The sequence below is a fragment of the Camponotus vicinus genome, unplaced genomic scaffold, assembly GCF_025532165.1.
Source record: "Camponotus vicinus isolate PSW18456_S1 unplaced genomic scaffold, iyCamVici1.0 SCAF_4, whole genome shotgun sequence".
In the NCBI taxonomy this organism is placed as follows: domain Eukaryota; kingdom Metazoa; phylum Arthropoda; class Insecta; order Hymenoptera; family Formicidae; genus Camponotus; species Camponotus vicinus.
Genome location: NW_028141976.1, coordinates 7,710,879 through 7,725,277, shown reverse-complemented (window position 1 = coordinate 7,725,277; position 14,399 = coordinate 7,710,879).

Below are 14,399 nucleotides of genomic sequence, written 5' to 3'. Positions count from 1 at the left end.
AAGGAATAACTTATGCCTCCGTCTCTCCGCGGTGTCGAAAGAAAAATGCGTTGCCAAGCCAGCGATCGGAGGGAACAAAATGGATGATGGAGATACAATTCTAGGGTTGCCGACGGATTCTTAAATCACGATTCTTATGGTGAATTGTACGAGGCGTCGCGTTTCCCGCGAAACTTACGCGGCTGCTTAAAAACATCGTAAAATTTCATTTGCCTCGCGCAGGAAGCGACTACTCCAATTATCCAGAAAGCCTCAAAATTTTAGATAATTGCGTTGCTTAAGTAAACTGTGAAGGGCTATCTTTGATATCGTTAATTTTGCTACATCAAATACACAATCGTATTATTAATTTTAAAATTAAATATTTTTATGATTATTATTTAAATTATTATTATTATTATTATAAATTATATATCTTATATTTTTAAAACTGTTATATATATTTGAAAAAGATTAAAATATTACATTTCCGTCTTAAAATTGTGACATTTTTTTTATGCTTCAAACTTTTTCTTTAAATTATGCGCGACAAGAGAAAATCGATATATCTCGATATCAATGAAATCAAGTCTATCGGAAATAATCCGATATGCGTTTGCGGGACCCAACTTTTTCCGTGTCAATTCGGGGCGGGTTCCGGGTTTCTCGCTCTATCGCCGTCACCCTCGCGGAATCGCAATCCCTCGGTGGCGTCGCCGGAGAATCTAATGAATTTGAACCGTCAATAATACGCGCGGCGCACTGAAGGGGGAGACTTACCCCAAACACGCACATATACACGTACACGGTCGAATGCTGGAGAGAATGTACCCCGGTTCATGCATTCGTGGACAAAAGAGTCCGATCGACGTGCACGTGAGAGGCGATCGCGCGGGCGCGAAGGCAGTCACTGTGAAATTAACGAATTTTTCACGATGGACACATTAACCGTTGCCGACCGGGTCAGCAAAAGTGCCCCCGATGCTTTATGACAACAATGCGAGCGATGCTCGGCGAAAGGACGAGCACGACGATAAACTGGATTTATTATCACGGGGACGAATTTATGGCGAATACAAGTGGAAAGCTCTTTCCATGAGAATCCAAATTTTTCTAATTTTTCTAATTTTTCTAATTTTTCTGGATCTTATTATTAGCGTAGAAAAATCGTCTTAGACTATCTAAGACGATTATTATTAATTATATTTATTAATTATTTTATTAATTATTTTATTAATTATTTATTAATTATTTTATTAATTATATTATTAATTATTTATATTAATTATATTATTAATTATATTATTATTAATTATATTTAGTATTATTATCAAAATCGAAGAGAAAAAAATAATAATTTCGCGTTATTGATTTCCACGTCATTATCTTATAAAAAATATTGGCCCACATCATTTTTGCATTACAAGATACGAAGTACGGAGTATGAAAAGTTCAACAGTTCGCGCGATTTTCTTTTACCCATTTCTACAGCAGTGCTCAGTTTCTTTGATTAAACCTCTCGACAATTTATACCACTGTTTCCGAGCGCGAATTTGCGGCATGCGATATGCATCGCATTGCGGTGCATAATTACGAATTCCGCGCCGTAAAGTTTCGTTCTTCGATTATCCGACGACGTACACAACAGTTGGACGCGCGATTCTTTTGCCGAGCGATCCAATTAACTCTCGAAGGCGTATGCATATATATGTATACGAGCCGTTCTTCCTCTTGCCCCTCTCCTCTCCTTCATTCCGGTCGAAATTAACATCCGGTTGTGCGTTCCGAAGTCGAGACTCTCGAAAAAAATCCCGGTACCACGCGCGCGAGGTTGCCTCCTCCGTTAAGTTCCCATCTCTTCCCGCGCACCTACTCCTTCCCCTCCCCTCCCTTCGCCGCCCCCGCTTCCCTCGTTGCACGGGAGCTAATAGGATTCGCGAAATTAATTACCCGCATTTACATAAGCCCCCGTAAACGTTTTTCTTTTCTTCCCTGGCCCGAGCCTCCGGCCTCGCTTACCTTCCGCCGTCGTCGCCGGCGACCTGGCATGCAGAGAGGCGGACGAATAATTCTCGTAGAGAAATTCGTGATTACGTTAACGATATCTGTCTCCCTTTCTCTTTCTCTCTCCTCGCTCTATATCCACACACACTCCCCCCCCCCCGTTTTCTCACCCTCGTGCTCCGGTCCTCGCGTCCTTCCATTTCATTCCGGCTGCAGCGAGCCGAGTCGCTGCGTTACGCCTTTGCGTTTTAGGTCGTCACGACATTGTCCCCCGCGTCGTCGTGCCGTGTCGTCGGCAACAGCAGCCGCGACACGGGTAACGAGATTTGTCGTCCAAGATAATTAGATTATCCGCACTCCGGACGGCCCGACGGCCGTAGTCGGCGTCAGTATGGGACGAGGGGGTGAAACGCGCGCGCCCCGTCCACCTGGAGCGGAGGCGACAACATCGTCCAGGTTAGCAACGTCTGTTTGCTAATTTTTGAGAAAAAGAACATAGGTAGGGGAGAGGAAATGCTTCCGCTGCGATGTCGCATCGCGCTTTTTACTGTCGCTTACGGGAGACGATCGTGGCCCTCATGAGTTCGGAAGCGGCATTTAAACTCGAATGAGAAAGAGTAAGATTCAGATGGATTAGATTAAATTTAGCCAAAGGAAGTAAAATTCTTGTTTTAATTTTTAATATTAAGTAATTTGTATTTTTTTAAACGAGAAATTAAATATTGAAAAGATTAAAGGAAAAATTATATTAATAAATCTTGTAATGAGAGGTTCATGAGATAAATCCTTAGTTAATCAATTAAGGTTGTAGAATCAAGAACGCAGAAGGCAGTAAAATAGATATATTGCATTAAAAAGTAGAGCGTAAGACTTTAAAAATTATATTAAATATTGACAAAGAAATTAGGCCTTCTCTATAGACTTTTATAAATATATAAAAGAAAGATTTTATTTTCGTCTACGAAATAATACGCTTGAGATAACTCTATAAATGCAATGATATTAATTATAATAAAGTTACATTTTAGAGCACATTAACGTGTAAATGAGAATTTAATTAGTCTTTTAATATTTTGCACAATTTCAAATAATCAAATTAAATTTTAAAAGAAGGATTAAATTTGTTAAAGTTGAAAAAATTACATCTTTAAATTTCATTGAATCTGTAAAGAATTTTACTTCCTTTTCCGAGATATTAAGCTTGAAATATCTCTATAAATGCAACTGTAATAAAATTCGTAGAGCACGCTATAATGTATAAATGGGTATTCCGTAAAGCCGCGCTTAGTTTTCGGTAACACAATTGCATATGCGCGTCGTCTCAGTGAAAGCGAATAGGACAGAGGAAATGCGAAGTAATTACTTGCAATCTATTCTGCGTATTCGCGCCGTTTGCATGCGGACTAAGTGTATTTATCGCACCCCCGGTATAACGAGAGAGAGGCTACCTTATCAACCGACGCATGTACATGTCCAATCAATTTTCAACGCGACGGCACACACCGCTTTTGTGTTAATATCTATTATTCGGTATCCCGGGGCCGGAGGCTACATTCTACCCTCACGCATCGCACACGCGTGATCTCCTCGTGACAATGGCGGCAATGGGATACCACGGAATTTCCAAGCGCGCGTTCCCGACCCCAGCTTTTTTCAGATCAAAAAGCGCTGAACTCTCGCAACTTCTGATGTCTGATGACGAATCGGATCTCGTGAGGCGCTTTGACGATGTAATGCGCGCATCGCGGATTTTTTCTTTTTCTTTTTTTTTTTGAGATTTAATCTACCCGAACGAGATGTCTGGGTTACGAGAGATACGCGAATGAAAGGTTCAAAGCTGCAAAAGCAGACGATCCTTAGTTGCGACATGATCGGATGTTACCGAATGACATTTCTCTCTCTCTCTCTTTTTAAAAATATAACTAAATATTATATGTAAGAATAAATAAAAGCTGATATGATCATAGTCACACATTTATTGTTATAATAAAATAATATAATAAAATAAAAGTGTATATAATAAATAAATAATAAAATAAAAGTAATATAATAACTTTTATTGATGACATTATACATATAATCAAAAATTATAAATAAATATAAAAAGAATAATTAAATTCGAAAATGCTTAATTTTTAAACTTTATATTAGTTTTAAATAAACCATATATATAAATTGTATAAAGCATGCTTTGCAAATTAAAGAAATACTAAATAGTTTAATATTCATTATAAATTAATAATATATAACAAAATATTTGATTGATTTTGTATATATTTTAAACAATTTTTTAATAATGATCAACAATTTCGTAACAGTTTTAACACTTTAATTTCCACTCTTGTTGCGTATGTAATTTTAGATATTGTAAGTTTATTTATGTTTTCTTACCTTTTTTTTCAGTTTTTAAAACTTAATTGAGCTGGAGAAATGCAAAAGTGTATTAAAAGCATATGTATGATAAAGTACATATCAAAGTTATATAAACGATCAACTGTATTCGTAATAATCTACGAAGATTTTGAAAGGTAATTATATATTTCTACAAATAATAGCTTAATAAATTACGCTTATTAACAAAGATTACTATCTCATATTTTCGTATTCAAATAACAGAGCCATTAGAATGCTAATCTTCTATATAATGATCTGCAATCATACAATCAAGCCAATTTTATGACCATTTATTTCCAATATTATTCTATGAATAATCTATTATAGAAATCTATAATACTGTTTCAGCTGATCTGAACAACAAACGCTGAAGCATATGAGAAAAGAGGATGCCGACAAAGAAGATATACACCCACAGAAAAGATTTCTAAATTTAATGCTATTACACTTCAATCTATCATAAAATAGGATCGATATAGCGCCAATCATATTTTTTATTAAAAAAAGAATATTTTAATCTTAAATAGAAAATTCTTAAATCTAGAATAAAATGATCCTGATACTATCTACAAAAGACGACAGATGCATGTCGGTTTCACGCAACTACTGCGAAAAAATTGTATTCTTAACTTAAGAATATGCCACTTATCTTTAGAATATATACCACTAAAATAAGCGCTAAGAGGATACTCTTAAGTTAAGAGGATCTTCTAAAGAGATATATTCTTAATACACAGAGAAAAATATTTTTTTGGAATTAATAAATTTTGCTGAAGTCAAATAAATTTAATTATTGGTCTAAAAGTTTTTTCCGCCTAATTTGAAATAATCTGTTTAATATTCTGAATCCCAACAAGGAATCCAGATTATTAAATAAATTATTTTAAATTCAACTTGAAATTAAATTGATAAACAGTGATGTCAGAAAGAGGATGCGGCTCAAATGCACATAGAGAACCTGTGTGTGAGCAGGCGTCCTCTCTTCCGCATCACTGCTAAAGGAGAAAAATATACTTTAGATCTTATGTTAATACAAGTCCTTTATATACATTTCATGGTAAATATTGAGTACGAGAAAAATTAAGAGTGGTGTCGCCGCATAGCGGTAAATGAAGAAACATGTCGCGCACACGAAAATCGAGTTGCGGCGTAGAAGTCGCAAATTAAGAATATATTCTTATTTATTAAATGGCGCTAATATCAAATTATTCTAAGTGCAAGAATATATAGCTTAGATTTCTTTATATTATTCTTGTTTCCAGATTATAAAGACAATCTTATTTAATTCGAGAGAGAAGAATAAGAATTATTGTTTTAGTTTTAAAATTGTTTCATTTTTATACTACATAAGATTGTGACCGGATTAAATGTGTCAAGAATATTTTTTGTCTTGTTATTAGAAATCCTTTCTGAGGGTGTAGGGCAAAAATTGCCGCCGCGAAGAATCCGGGCCGAATCGACAGATACAATACATCTAATATATCTCTGGAAACACAGCGGGGCACAGCTACTAACCAGGCCTCTCTACCAGACCAGACAACTCTCGTACACGAACGCAACACCATCCAGAAATTGAAAGTCGATTGAATAGCGCCGCCCCCGCGCAGCAATGGATACACGCCGATTGTGTCTGTGAACTTGGATCCCGAAACACAATGGACTCAATGAAACGCATCATTATTGTCCGATTCCTCTCATCGCTGTTTCGGCCACCTCATCTCTGTACGCGTGTGTGTTTCCTTCTTCGACGCCCACCTTTTCTCCCCTACATCGACACACATCCCTCCTCCCTTTCCCTCTCGAATCGAGATTTCGTTGATGCAGCTCGAACATACGCTTACGCGGCGCGATCTACTACGACATACGAGAGTAATTCATCATTCAATCTGTGAGCCGCTCTGTCGAGATAAACGATTTTGCGTCCCCGAGGAGCTTACGTTCGCTTAAAAGTATAATGTCGAACAGCAGTATATATATGTGTGTGTGTGTGTGTGTGAAGCTGGCGTATCATTTCGTGGAAACTTAATTATTTATGAATTTTGACAAAATACGCCAGCTTCACACACACGTTGCAGCGATGAAACGGTAAATCAATTATACGTTCAGTCGTATTTATATAGTTCGGAAAAAAAATTCGAAAATGGTTTAAATCAAGAAACATGATAAAAAAATGTGATAACAAATATACATATAAATAATATAAATTGCGTTCAATTGAGTTATTATTGTCTATTGGTAGTCGAACGCTAAAAATTTTTATGTCGGTTATATTTTTGAAGAAATCATCTTAACGTAATCAATAATCTCTAACAATATAATTGAAAATCTTTCTGAAATTAGAAAAAACAATGTAAAAATAATCAAAGTGGAGAGAAAAGAAGAAATAGCTTTAATTAAAGAAATGATTCAATTACATATATTATAATAAATACGAATATTAAAGAAACTGTTACTTTAGAATATCTTTAGACAGATTAAGAAATGCTTTTATGCCGAAAATTGATTAATGTAAATAATTAAATTGATAGAAAAGAAAAAGAATGCATAAAATAAATCAGTTAAGTATTCATCATGATGAGATTTTATCGTTTATTATAAATTATATAATTATTACGTTTTTATTTAAGATTATAATTTTATTAATGAAAATGTGTTGATGTTACATTATTTTCATTAAAATTGTAATGCATTGTATGTTTACTAACTTCAAATAAAAACTTAATAATAATAGAAAGCTTCAAATTCTCTTATAATTAATATAGTATTAATAAGAACATATAATTAATAATTTAGTATTAATATATTAATGACATATATTTAAAGAATTATTTCAAATTGTAAATAATAAATACATATATTTAAAGAATTATTTCAAATTGTAAATAATAAATATGAATTGCCGTATCTAGATATAATATAATTAATTAAGCTTGATTCAATATTTTTAACATCTGCTTAACAAATGCTGTAAAAATTAATATTAATTTAAAACTGATTTTGTCTTTATATGGAATATAATGGAATCATAAATAAAAATATGACTTTAAAATATTTTATAATTTATTTTTCAATTTTAAATTAAAGTCAAAATAAACAAAAGGAAGTTTGATATGCATACATATTTAATTACGAATTTAAACTTACGAAGGTATGATAATGCTGTAATTCTAATTGTTTATAATTTTATATAAGTATAGTAATAAAGTTAAGTTTGTGAATATTTATTGTTCAAACTATGTGCTATAATCCATAGCTCAGTAATTTAAAGTATATTTCAGTGAATTAAGATTCTCCCTCTCATTATTAAAATATTCTCGAGTATATGAAGATCCGAATAATAAATTAACTGTATTTGGTAAAACGACTTTGAAACAACTTTATAAAAACGAATCATTTATATCTTAAGAATGAAAAATTTGAAGAAATTTTAATAGAAATATGTAGATGTAAATCAAATGAATCTATTCTTTCAATTTATGTGTTCAGATTTTATATTATAATACAGATAATATATTATAAAACAAATTATATATGATTACTTTTATGTAATGTGTGTTTGTCTATGGCTTATTAAAAATGTTAACAAATATTAACAGAACGACACCTTATTTTTATATTCTTTTAGAGAACAACTGAGAAATTATGTTATTAAAATGTATGCATAAATGTTAATTGATATAAAACGAATAACATATTTTTAGAAAAATAACATATATGTGTGCAAAAGCTAAATTAAATGTTATCTAAAAATATAAAATTTTACAAAAAATATTGTACGTATTTATTGAAGAGATCAGCTGCCAAATATAAGTCTTTCGATAGAATTGCCTTTTTTTTTATATGTTAAAGATACACTCCCGATTCGATGCCACGATTTTTCATCATAATTTTGCATAATTTGCTGTGCACATACAATCGAAAACAATAATTATTTACCTTGCTTTGGTACCATCGTAATGAAAACTATTACCATCTCATTAATATAGATACGTGTTGTTGCCGTATTACTCAATGTAAAAGAGGAAAATCGGATAGGGAATACGTATGCCAGGTCGATTCCTTTTACAGCATCGCGGGAGTTGATCAGAATGATTAATAGCGCGAGCGGAGTTAAATCATAAAGTAGTTCATATACGAGTATAAAATCCGTGGAGAAAGATTGAGGAGGAAAGTAAGGATAAAAAGAAACGGCTGTGCATAGAAACAAAGCGAGATGGGAGAGAATGAAGCGGAATGAAGGGTAATGTTTCAAATGCGCAGAGATATTTCGATGAAGGATCCTACTGACACACATACACAGAGAGAGAGAGAGAGAGAGAGCACTTAACAAAAAATTTTATATATGAGTAACCAATTGTTTTTAATGAGATACGAATATATTAAACTTGCACCAACATTTAATAAATATGAATGTGATAGAAGTATTATAACAAACTTTTGTGTATGAGTAAATTAATATTATAGAGAGGTACAATGTAAAATTTACGATAATATTTTCCAAATAAATAACTCTTTCGACTTAATGAAGTATTTAATTGATCAGATTGATGTACTTTCTCGATAAATTACAAAAAAATTAGAAAAACAGTAGTAAATTTTATTATAAAATATTATTATAATTGATTTTTTTAAATCGCTACTCGATATGTACTTTACGTACATATATAAAAATGCATCATGTAAACAGAAACCTTCTAACATATAAATTTAAATATCAGTATAAGAAATATCAATATACGGAAAACATATAAATAGTTATAAATATTGAAACCAAATTCGTTTAGCTAATATTATATCTAGATACAACAATTCAAAAATTTGTCATTTCATAATTTGAATATAATCAATAATTTCTAAAATTGAAAAATTATAGAAATGAACATATAAGTAATTAAAAATTTTTTAATCCTAATGATAATTAAATATTTGAATTCTTATAAATATTTTAATTAAAAAATTATAATAACTAACAAATAACTATACAACTAATAATTAACAATTTTTATCTATTAATAATAAAGAAATAATTAAAAAAATTTATTTAAAATTGAATTAAATTAAAAATATCGCTAATTGATTATTAAATTGAGAATATTCAATCGCAAATTTAATAGAACACAAATTGGCAAATAATTTTACTTCTTAGACTGATTAGAGTTATTCTCAAATAATATATCGAATCCTTCTGAGACGAAATAATTTCCAAACGTGCGTGATAAAAACTGTTTTTCATAAAGCAACGCGTAGTGTCTCGTGCATTTACACGACGTCATGGTCGAATGTCCGGTATTTTTTTTGCCAGGTATCCTGCGCGAAAGGAGTCCGACGTCGAATTCCTGGGGGTATTCTCCGTGTTTTTAGCGCGACCTGAGAAACTCGGCTTTATCGCGGGCAACCAACGTCACCGGATTAAGCCACGTTGCGACGGTAAGCGATGGTGCCGCGGGCCATCGCGTAATCTACAATTTTATACGCCGTATCCCCATGTGGCAGAGAGAGAAAGAGGAAAGTAGAAAAGAAAGTATAGAGATTCGGGTAATTGCTTCGCGAATATGGACCAATAACAACGCGCGCGCCGTTAAAACTGGCGCGCGTTATATCGCGTGCACGGGGTTTATTTTCAGTCCGAATTCGGCTTTTACGACTCGCAGAAATGTTTTGTATTTAATATGCGATGCAAAATTATAACGTGCACACATTCTGTTTTTTTCCTTAAACTTCCATATCTCTGAGATAAGAATATGAGACTCTATTTATTTCGCGGTTGGCTGTCAGAAGAGCGACTATTGGAGCGTTATTCTAGATTCCAGAGAAGCGCGAAAATTTATATATAAAACAAAACCAAATAAAATTTTCTCTTTTATAGTATGTCATTTAAATATGTCATTTAAATATTAGAATTATTAAAATTATGGAGAAAGGAAGAAAATAAAAGGAGCAAATCAGAGAAGTAACGGAAACTATTTAAAGATGGCAGAAACGCATTGTGGGACTTTATTGCCCTCCGTTATGCGATAAGTGTGTCGATCGACGAGTCGAAACGGATCTTTGGAAATAGATACATTCGCTCTATCGAACTCCACATTACCGATAAACATAGTCGACGCAGAGGATGTGCAAGGATTGTGCTAAATTGTCGGGGATAGTCGATTATTCTCCCTCTCCCCTTCCTTTGGCCACGAGGTCTACGTAAATGCAGCGTGCATGCCCGACAGATAAACGAAGGGGAAGAGGGAATGCGACGTAGGAGGGGAGGAGGGGCACACAAATCAGGGGGAAAAGGGGGACAAGAGGAACAAGGTACCCCGTATAATCTGCGGATCTGACCGCGCGTGTTCCAGACCCACGAATCCCGTGGGTGGCAACCGCCTCGGGGACCAGATTTACAGGTGTAACCTGCAATAGCGGTTCGCGATCCATCGAACCCCGAGAACTTGGGGTCGCGCTCAAATCTCCGCTTTGTACCGAGACTCCCCGCGTGAGCGGGCATATTTTCGAAAGGGAATCGCTTCTCTCTCACGGTTTGATAGAAAGATCGACTTCGCTATCTAACACACGTAACGGCGAAAAGAGAATTACGATTCGCGCCTCTAGGAACAATTCTACGTATTATAACGTTGGATTCGTGCAGCGGAATTTTTTGCATGAATTTGCCTGATAGTTTGCATGCATTATCTCAAAATCACGAGAAACAAAAGGCTTCGAATTTTACAAAATTGTAAGTGAATTATATGGTATATAATTCACAAATACTACAATATATATTGAAGATATATTCAGAAATAATTTAATTGCAAGAAGATTGATAATTTTGTGTGAATTGATTTTATATTTTTATATAAAATTTATTTATATTTATATATATATATATATATATATATATATATATATATATATATATATAATTTGTTAATAAGCTGCATCTGTTTTACTTTTTCACCAACACTCGCAATTCGCGTGCTAACTTTGTACAATACAAAATGTTTCAAACACGTTTCTAAACTCGCGAAACGTTTATCATGCGTTTATTCTTGCTGAAGCCGCACAACGTAAAATTGGACACGTAATTAACGGGAATAATTGGCAATCGCGAATAAGCATGCGTTAACGCAACCGAAAGAGTCGATTCGCACAACTTTTGACATTAATTCTAACAAAACGGAAACCCCTCGGAATTTCTCATGTTTAACGGAACATCGTAATTACTCGCGTGACGCGAAACCAGAGGAGTCTGATTGACACGCGAAAATCTCTCTCGAGACATTCTCGATGGCTGTTACGTGATTTCACGTAATGCGGCCACGTTGTCATGCAAGATCGAAGATGTAATCGGTCGATATCATCCAGTCACGTCCATTTCAGAAAAGACACGGGATGTGGTGATGGATAGGAAGGCTTATAATTAATTTACTTCAGCTTGCCATTATTACACGACGGTATATAACTATTATATGTCACGCGAGATTAGAGGAAATATCTTTGCACGAAATGTTATTTATTTCTAACATAATGATAAAATATAATTAATGTCAAATTTGACAAAGAACTTCCACGATATTATTATTTTCTTAAAAAAAGAAAAGAAAAGGTGGTTTACTGTCAATCTCCGATTTTTACGGTAATGTTCATTGCATTTTACTTGCCTTTCATTGCATTTTGCTTTCGCAGAGAATTATTTCTGTGAAGAATTTCCGTACAAAATTGATACCATGATAACGCAATATGTATATACGCGGTATGTATATCGCTCGCGACATCATTAAATTTGAAATTAAACGCGGTGAAAAGATGATATTCGATTACAAAGGTAGGAGATGACTCCGCTTCATCACTGCGATATCGGAAGCGGAATTTGCGCCAACAGGGTCATCATGGATACCTCAATTGCATACATCGACGAGTAACCGGATTTCTATGCACCATCAAGCTGAAACGAAAGCCCTCGGTTCGCTTAAAGCCTCAAAAGAACGTGAAACGTTGATCCATTTCGCGCTGATTTCTCTCAAAAATTCCCTTGCAGTTTTGAAAGAAAAGGGAATACTTTTCGCCTTAGCTGTGCAATTACATTCGACGGGCTTGAAAGACATTTTGTTAACGACATCGACCTGTTTGTTACATCGGGAGACGCGTATTCCTCGTATTTCTTTTTTCTTTCCTCCAACGAGCAGTATTATCATTACGCTGTTACGCGCGAGAGCGCGTGGAGGAATTTGAATAACTACCGCCAACAACTCGGCGCGCTTTTCATAATTCTATGGCTAATGAGCTCCTTTTGTCGGGCGCACAAGTGTACGGTGCGCTCGACAAAAGTTTTTAATTTAACCAGCAAATTCTTGCCAATGTAAAATTAACAAGTACAATAAAAGCATATTGAACTATTTCACAAGCCATTTGAAAATAGCCGCAAAAAAGAACTGCGAATGTTAATTAATTTTGCAAGAGATTTTGAGAACGAGCAACAATAAAAAAAAATAATAAGGGGAGATAAAGATAACAGATAAAAAATAAAAATTCTAAAAAGGTTAAATAAAACAAGGAAAAAGAGAAATCCTCTTAGAAACAATTTCATGCAACAATTTAATATATTCTCTTACGTAAGAAAATATTAAAAACATAAATACACATATAATATTGTCACTCGTCCTCGCATAAATGTTTTAATACGCTTTAATATATTTTTATAACTATCTTTTATGCATTCATAAATAACTCGTACGTTAAAAATGTTAAAAATGTCGAGCGTCACTTTTTCCCATAGGGCGTGATAAACACCTTTTTCCATGGGGGGCTCGCGCAACATATGCCTGGCGAGCGCGACGGTCCCGTCTTAACCCACCACTCTCGTAATCGTCGCTGAAGGTAGGCTCCTTCTGTCGAGATCGCCGACACCTGCGAACCACCTGGTCATCGATAGCCTCGCGCGTCAAGGAAGGGAGAGGGAGAGGACCTTCGCGGGCCACACCGCTCGCCGGACGATGAATATCGCGACGGCCGATTCAGGTGCTTCTCGAGGAGGACCTTTCGGGTACAGATACGAAATACAGGTAGCGTGCCCCTTGGCGATCGAATCTCTTGGGACCCGATCTGAAGAAACGCGGAGCAGGTGCGCGCACTTGAGAAATCACTGCACCTCTCCTTCGATCCTCCTCCACCCTCTTCTCTTGTACATCGCGTACGCGAAAAAAAAACGAAATTCGAAAGGCGTAAATTTCACCTCAAGCTGGACGAAGGCTCGCGAGAATCAACAGGGATTCTCCCACCGTTGATGTAAGATCCAGATTTTCGCTACTCGCGTAATTTCGCCTAATTATATGTCTGAAGGATTTAATCATGATTGAAGGTACGTAAAATGCGGCGCGTGATTTCGCAAGCGAAGTTCGTTTCTCTCTGAAATAATTTGGAGAAATGTTTTCTGAGAAATGCACGAAAGTGTATAATTAATATATAAGTGTATTTAAAATGGCTAATTATTTTGATCTTTGACACAATTATCTCTTTGTTCGCACATGCAATGCATAATTTATTATAAATAGATTATCTCTTTATAATTTATTTTTAACTTCACAGGATTACCGTTAATCTTGTTGATATCTCAATCGCGCTTAATCGAACGCCACTTGCAATATGATTAACATTATAATCAATTACAAGTGTTAAATTCGACATGACACTCTATTTAGGTGATGAAGTTCAGTAAAACGCACAAACGTCACGTTATGGCATGGACTCAAAATAAAATTGCGATTTAGCACGATATTGTTTAACTGCAGAGAGAAAGAGTAAATTTATGATATTTTTTTTTTCATAAATAGGACGTGCATTTTTTTCATTGCCAGATATGTGGTTGTCGTGCGTGCAAGTTCTCCAGCAGATGACGTTTGCGCGCGCGCTATGATGTTATTTTCATACTATACATACATATGCACGCACATATATGTTCACAAATACCTCCTTTCCTACGGCAGCGGAAAATATTCGCTCGCTCTGTTGTCTCTCATGTCATGACATCATCTGCATAGGCC